At 36.7% G+C, this 8,651-nt stretch overlaps 1 non-coding gene across 1 annotated transcript; it reads right to left on the reverse strand.

Annotated features, from left to right (window-relative positions):
* Positions 1-2,339: 2,339 nt before the first annotated feature.
* On the reverse strand, positions 2,340-2,411 carry trnaq-uug (transfer RNA glutamine (anticodon UUG)). Its single transcript has one exon. It is a non-coding gene; the product is annotated as a tRNA-Gln (tRNA).
* Between the last annotated feature and the right edge of the window lie 6,240 nt (positions 2,412-8,651).

An 8,651-nucleotide genomic window follows, 5' to 3' on the forward strand; every position in this document is an offset into this window, starting at 1 on the left:
AATATTTCAAATATTTTATTATAAATAAATAAAATTATTTTATGAATATTTTATTTATTTTTTAATTATTAATCCTTAAATCTTTTAATCATACAAATGGACAAAAGTTAAATGAAAGATTTCCTAAAAATATTGTTTTATTGAACACAAGTACAGAAATATATGATCCAATTACCATATCTAACATAATTGTTTCTGACTATTCCAATAGAATCTGGCATTTTATAAAAAAGAACTATTATTGTTATAGTATGAAAGGGAGGAGAGAAAGAAAACCCAACTCATTAAAACCATATATGTTCTTACAGATCCATAAGTTTCCTTTTCCATACAGATTTGTAATTTACAACTACATCACTGACACAGAACATAAACACTAATTACATGCGCATACACTATGTATAATTCAGTACAGCACATGATCAGATCGGATCATACTCAAACATTTCAAAGGTGGGAAATTAGTGGTACTGAATGTTGCCTTGGCATGAAAACTATGATGCCATACTTTAATTCCTTCCCTGTTTTGTCTAGACTGCTCCACAGCCCAGTGCCCATACTGATATGGAGCACAATTCACACTTCACAAGGGAGGAGGTTGTGTCCGGTTATTTTCCAAGAAAAGCCTATAACTTACAGAGGCACAGGTCTGCCAAGATGCAAAATAAAGAAGAACTGAATAATTTACTTTAAAAATCCATCCAACAATCCATTTCTATAGCACTTATCCTGCACAGGGTCAAAGGGAGCCTGGAGTCTATATCAGGGGACTCCAGAGCGCAAGGCAGGGGACACCTCCTGTGACCTTAGAATCTACAATGACCTAATAGTTCCTCATGAGCCATTGATTGCTGTTGTAGAAAGGACAGTAATCAGTTACAGTTACATTATTTACTGTTTAGTGTCACCCAAATGAGGATGGGTTCCCTTCTGAGCCTGGTTCCTCTCAAGGTTTCTCAAGGGTATCATCCCAGGGAGTTTTTCCTTGCCACCATCGCCACAGGCTTGCTCATTAGGGAAAAAATAAAATAGTTTAATAATTTAATTTAATAATTTATTCTTATTTCTAGTTATTTAGTTATATATTTTTCCCCTCCCCTTTCTCCGTTTCTCTTTTTTTGTAAAGCTGCTTTGAGACAATGTTCATTGTAAATACAATGCGCTATACAAAATAAATTGAATTGAACCTTGGACAGGGCGGCACACATACACCGAAACACACAGGCCCATGTTGGTCTCGTCTCTCTTGGGGGTTTGATTGCCATCTCTGCTTTGTGTGAGTTTAGTTTGCATGTTCTCATGCTTCGGGGTTTCCTCTGGGTTTTTTCAGTTTCCTTCCCCAGTTTAATGACGTGCAGTGTCGAGTGATTGGCATCTCTAAACTTTCTGTATGTAAATGTGTGTGTGTGTGTGTAGAATTTGCCATAGTTTTCTTTCCCCCTTAAATTATGATTTAATCTTTATAAAAAACATTTTGGCCTCCATCTCAGGACAAAGCTGCTAACTTTCCAAGAAAAGGCATAAACATTTGAATCATTAATCATTACTAAATAACTTCTTCCTATTTTAAAAGCTGTTATTATTTTCAGATTTTTTTACTCATATACCTTTAGAAAGCACGTTATCTTATTCAGACTCATGGTAGATTTGGTGCCTATCCCAGGAGCAATAGAAAAATCAATGACTAAAAAATAAATAGTTCTACAGTACATAACCATATTTGTTAATAGATGTATGCACTGTGTTCCGACGTGCATTAAATTTTATGAGTGGATGATTGAATCATAGAGAAAAAAAGTGTGTATTGTGTCAAACAAACAAAGCCACAAGGACACACTGTCATCAAAGGCCTGAAAAAAGCTTGTCATTCAAACCCGAAACCTTGAAGCTCTTCAAAAGCACAGAAGTTCTGCTTATTCTGTATGAGTAAACAGTTTTACCCTGACAGCACTCTATGGTGATACAAAATGCACTGACTGGAACATTTCAATAGGTGTATTTACAAGATAAATCATGTGATACTGATGTGCTTCTAAAATTATTTTTATTTTAATAAAGCACTGATCAAGAAAATGTGGATTTCATATATAGTACACATAGACAATAATGTAAACCACTTAAACAAATCAACACAAGGGCCAGGTTATAAATAGACTATTATAAAAACACACATTTGATGTTTTACCAGATTTAATTTTGGATGAGGTATTTAGCAGCATGAATCTACGTATATAGGACTCCACCAGCTTATAATGCATTTTTGTTCACGTTCCTAACATCTTTTTTAATCGAATATCTGTTATACACAAAGATCCTATTTTGTAACGCAGAAAAGGACGAGGTCCCACCGAGATTTGAACTCGGATCGCTGGATTCAAAGTCCAGAGTGCTAACCATTACACCATGGGACCGCCTATGCAAGAGTGGGGATTTCATAGGAATAAACGTCTCGGTTTAAATTTTTCGCAACTAGCATGCAAATCTATGTCTAAACTACTCTCGTAATATTACATTTCATGTACTACTCATTTCCGCTGAGAAATAAGTATATTGAAAGTAGCATATGAGGTACACAAACGCCATTTTACATAAGCGCTGTGTATTAGACAAGACTAGGACTAAATATCAAATCGCCCTACCGCCCTTCATATCTGCCCTACAGCCGAAATGAAATCAGCCTACATGTAGTGCACTATTAAGTCAACTATGTACAGATTTAGGATTTGCACTAAACAAAGTAGCAAAGCGTACGGTTAGCAAGTGTGTATCTTTACAGTTAATGCTTTTTTAAAGACGCTGTATCAACACACATCATAGTTATCTAAAAGCATTGCTAACAAAGTTATAATCGAGTATCTGATGCTACATAGCATACGGTATGCTAACTACTGTCCCTAGTGCTAAGCCTAACCCACTATCTCCTGGACTTCTGGTGCACTAAACGTAGGGTGACTTCATTATAAAGTGTAGTGCGGGATGAAAGGGTGTTGGATAATATTTGGGATTCAGCCCTAGTTTTCTCTTTGGCGCCCCCTACAGACAAACTAGGATATTAACTGGAGGGAACAGAAAAAGGATTGATTATTGCAGTCAACGTGGCAGATTTAAGCAACACTCTAATAGGGGAAATAAACACAAAATAAATTACATTTTAATAGCATGTTGCTGCACGCGGAAACGATTATTAAAATAAGGGAGGGTTTGTGCAGAAGTACATCTTGTACAGTGTGGTGACAAGTTAATGGAAAAAACCAACATAGAGCATCTAATAATAGTAACAGTCAACTCTTTTCAGGGGAAAATAACTCATGCCTCCTCTAAAGGTTGCTAGACGTCACCAGATGACGCTAATTTGCATATTCATTAAAAAAAAATCGTTAGTTTTGTAGTTGTAGAGTTTTTTTGTTTTATCACCAGAATAGAATAGGTTTTGATCAGGATAGAATAGAAAATAAAAGATTCTAACATATTTCTTATAGAAAGAATAAGCTAATTAGTGAAATTAAATGAAATGAGACACTGAAGCGTTTACAGAATACAGAAATCATGCCAGCGGATATGGAATCCCTCTGAGCAGTATGACTCACTAGGTGTTAAGATTTTTCCATAGACGTACGTAATAACTATCAATCTTGTATGACCACAAGATGGAGCTGTGCTCCAGAGGTACAATTTCTACATCCAGCACTTCCTCCAGGACCTGCCTGTCTAACAATATATCAGAATAAATCTCAAAATCCTCTTATGTACTTTTTTTTATAAATGTAAAATTATACAAATACGTGCTTACATACACGTGAGGAACTTTCACGTGAAACTAGAGGATAAATGATTTGATATCCACCAATCTGCTGTTTTTCATCACTGAAGCAAATGGTTTTTGTCTTGCAAACCAGATCCGTAGAGAGAATTGTCAAGAAATGCAGCCAAGAATGGCCTACTTTTACACAATGAGGCTGTTTACCTCATGACATATGACCAAGCACGCTTTTTTTCCTTGTACACACATAAGATTATCTTGTTAATTTGACACAAATCTACACAAAACGTTTTATTGCTAATGTTTCTGCAAACATTTCTGAGCGACTGTTGTTTGCTCACTATACATAGAAGTATTCAAGATTGTGGCCAGAAAAGTGTGAAAAAGCTAATCAGGTACATCATATCCTATGGGAGATGTATTTAAAGCTCAGACTGTGCTAGTATAAAAAGTGTTATTTTCCCCTCTGTTTTAATATACAACAATTCAGATGTTGGGAATCACATAAACACAGCACATTAACAGATTTAAGTAACCCCTTGAGCCAGGTGTATAAGGCCTTATTTCCAGAATAACATGGGACATCTTTTTGTAATTGATGTTGTGGTAGATTTACATTATCCTTCAGACAAATAAAAAAAAAAAAAACTGAAAACATGATGTAAGCTCAGTCTTTGGCACAGAGCCTACTTCAAAGTTGCAGTGTTTTTAGACCTTTTAGTAATAATAAAAAAAATTTCAAACATACCTCTTATTTATTTATTTATTTATTTTTCTTTCTTTTTTCTTTTTTTTCTTTGTTATTTCTTTTCTTTCTTTCTTTCTTTCTTTCTTTCTTTCTTTCTTTCTTTCTTTCTTTCTTTCTTTCTTTCTTTCTTTTTCTTTTCTTTTTTTTTCACTACACATAGATCTTCCAAGCATCATTGCTGGAACAGAAATTGGCTTTCATCTAAGTTGGAACAAATGCTTGCATCTTTTATTTAAAATAAAACACACAGTAAATAGTTTAAACAAAATACAGTAGTGTCATATTTGCACTATATGTGCTTGCAATTTTCTTCACAGCCAGCAGAGGTCTCCAAAACACGCACAAAAAAATCACCTCCATTTTACGCGTCCAAATTTATTTATTTTGAAATCGTATTCTGTTTGTATTTCTTTGCGTATTTTTAAATTCATTTATTTTTTTTATTACTTTGTCTTAATCTTCATCTACAGTAAGTGCTTCATCTTGGCCCTGGTCTGGATTGATCCAGAGCCTAACCCAGGAACAGCATGAGCGAGGCTGGAATAGGACCAGAATGGAACACCAGTACATCACATGACTTCACACATACATTAACAATCCTGGGGAAATTTCAAGTCCTCAATCCACCAACAGGCATGTTATGTAGGACATGGTCAAATACTTCAGCGGAAACCCAGAAGAACATGAGGAGAACATGTGAAAGTGTGAATTTGTGTAGGAGGAATGTTACTCACTGCACCACCATGACACCATTTTATAATATTTTCTATATTTGTTCAAAATTTGTTCATCTTTTTGCATGTTTTGTTGATGTTATGTTTCCATTGTGATTGCAATTCCCTTCCCAGGCAGCAGAGGCCTCAAAAAAACAACCAAAAAACAGCTCCTTTAGTTACACACTTGCCCCTGAAAGTGCGCTATCAAACACAGACGCTCAATGAACCCATTCTTTTTAAGGATTCATTTCACCCAGACCTTTCACTGGCATTTAATTCTGCCAGGAACATTTATCTAGGCTTAATATCTCCAGCATGGCCTTCCCAAAGACCATACTCTCACAACAACCTGCTGGCATGTATGTATATTTATGGAAGAAAATAAAAAAAAGGGGGCAGATGGCACTGTTAAAAATGACTGCTAGTCATGTCCATTTGAATCCAAAGCACTTCTTTCTACACTTAAAACACACAAGTCTTTGGTCTAAAAATCACCCCCATCAGAAGGCTATGGGCAAACAAATAAATTACCCTGGCTGGCAGTTTGGTACAGTGTGCCGACTGTCTGCCCAGAATCCCAGCACTGTCCAAGTCAACGCAATGCAAACAGAAAAGCTTTGCCGGTTCCAGTGTGGCTTCAGTTCTGGCAAGTCCGACATTTCCAACATATTCCAGCCACATGCACCAGAGTGTCCAGTTTAGATCAGCAATTTTCCACTCCGTCGATGGGGGTCACTTCACATGCCATAACATGCCACCCAAGCATCATCCTCGCGTCTTTAGAAAAAACATATAAAGCATAACAAGCCGCATTTTTATTGTAAACAATGCTACATTTACACAATATGGCACTCTTGTCCAAAATGTGCTTTTAATCTTTCATACCAGATATTTACAATTCTCGAGAAAAAAATCTACACTCCTACAAACAATTCTGACTGCCTTCAGCTACAGTAGCTGACACTTTCTTTACACTGTACACTATAAACATCCCAGAAAACAAATATGACTCTTTATCCTCTTGTTATTGTTCATTGTGCTCAACATCAACCACTTCAAAAGACAAAATGGATTTTTTTTATAATATTTTATCAAAGCTCGTTTATTTTTGCTTTTCTCTAATTGTCTGATTTCTACTTACATCTCCATACATGTATGGATGAATCAATTTTCATCAATTTATAGAGGAGTATGGTTTGTCGTGCACATCATGAACTCATAAACAGTCATGTTATTTATGTTCATAGGTTAGCAAAAGTTACACCCTTTAGCTAGTAAATGTAAAACGACCTGAATGTATATTGCTAGCTCGTGCTAAAATCCTGTTTAAAAAAAGCCATAAGGTAAACATGTAGGATGAAACAGAAACCAGTATAAGTCTATTATATCGGACTAAACCATGATAAAAGTGGGTGGTACAACAGGTTGCCACCTCACAGCTAATTTCTTGTAACCAATTATTTGTTAGTAGTGTCGGTTTTACAAGAACAAGTACTCCTCACTGCAAAACCAAATTTCCAGGGGGTGGAGTCAAACCAACTCCTTCTACCAGGACCAAGTCTATCCAAAAGACAATTGGGTGGAGTCAGAACTGATTCAGCTCCTCCAACCAGGACCAAGTCTATTCAATAGTCCAGAGGATGGAGTCAGACCAGATCAGTTACTCCTAACAGGATGGAGTCTATCCAAAAGTCCAAAGAGTGGAGTCAGATCTGATCCAACTCCTCCTACCAAGACAGAGCTGATAATAAAGGATGGTGTGGAGTCAGAACTGATAAAGCTCTTCCTACCAGGACCAAGTCTATTCAAAAGTCCAGATGGTGGAGTGAGACCAGATCAGTTACTCCTAACACGATGGAGTCAGACCTGTTCCAGCTCATCCCATTCGGATGAAGATCCAAAAGTCCAAGGGGTGGAGTCAGACTTGATCCAGCTCCTCCTACCAGTATGTTTCAGTCTGGAGAAGTATGTTGATAAGTGTTGTAGAAAGTCCCATAGATTAGGGTAAGGACTAAGGTTATAGAAGGAGCTGGATCAGCTCCAGCTCCACCCCCTGGATATTTGGTGCTGCCAAATATCTGCCTGAAATATTTTCCCCTCCATTAATGCCTCGCCCAATCTATTTCCCAGCTGAAGTAAAAGGAGAAACACTACAGCTAGACTGCCACTGATTTGAAATTTATGCCTTTCACTCAAGCTCTTATTTGCATTTTTCTTATTAACAGCATAAAATTTATTGCAGCATCCAGTTCACGCTCAGATTTACATCTCCGTAAAAAAATTTACATCCCTGTAAATCTGTAATAATTTTAGGCGACGCACAGTCAGCACACCCGCACAAACCACACCCCCTCCTCCAAAAGGTGAGACATTGGGAGGCATTTTTTTAACCCCATATATGGAATGCAATGTAAAAAAAAATACATATTTAAAATGTGTATTTAAAGATTCAGTCTGTAATTTTAGCACTATATACACTCATGCCCTGTTATGATCATATCATTTTAGAAATAAAAAAAACATATGCAAAATACAGGTTTTACTTCAAGCTAGTGTTTACGATTGTATCATACATAATGTGTCATACATAAGCCCCGCCCCTTAACCAAACTCTCCTGCAATGCATCTTTTACCCTTTTCATCATAAGGCAGCTCATGAGGAATATTGTTTTTGGTTTCAGCTGAAGCTGTGGGGTCAGTGACAGTGGGGAAGAGGTCAACTGGCAATTTAGTTATTCCCCTCACAGGCAGCAGAGGGCACTAAAAAGTCACAAACCACTTCTTTAAAGAGATACAAGAGAAAGAATAATTCATTCTGGATTATTGGTGAATAACAGCCACAAATAGCAACCAAACTAAACAAAACTTTTTTGAGTTATTATTCACAACATGAAGAAATGACACAGAATGTAAGATCTGGTAAGACTCTGATAGATAGATAGATAGATAGATAGATAGATAGATAGATAGATAGATAGATAGATAGATAGATAGATAGATAGATAGTCCAATTCTAGACATAAATAGCAAGATCTGGTCAAACATTGACTTTCTGGATGTGAGACAGAGACATCCAGCCAAAGGCATCCTTCTTCACCAAACCCAGTGAATTAAAAATAACTAGAACCCACATTGCATCATTGATCTGGCTTTGGCCTCACATTTCACAGAGGTTTAAAGAAAAGCGGCTGATAGAAGATGAATTCAGGGTGCGGTCCATCTTGTAATTCAGTGTACAGTCTCTTCCTGTGATGTTTTCTAGGGCAGTGTCCTCGGAGCTGAGAAATGGTGTAATTTTCTAAGTATAGTTTTGGCAGAGACGACCAAGTCTCTAGGCTGCCAGCTTCAACTTGGGCAACGTTCCCTGATGGGAACTTATTATAAGGACAATAAAATTCCACACCTCATGTGATCTTGTTTATTATGA

Source organism: Hemibagrus wyckioides, linkage group LG15 (assembly GCF_019097595.1).
Source record: "Hemibagrus wyckioides isolate EC202008001 linkage group LG15, SWU_Hwy_1.0, whole genome shotgun sequence".
Taxonomy (NCBI): Eukaryota; Metazoa; Chordata; class Actinopteri; order Siluriformes; family Bagridae; genus Hemibagrus; species Hemibagrus wyckioides.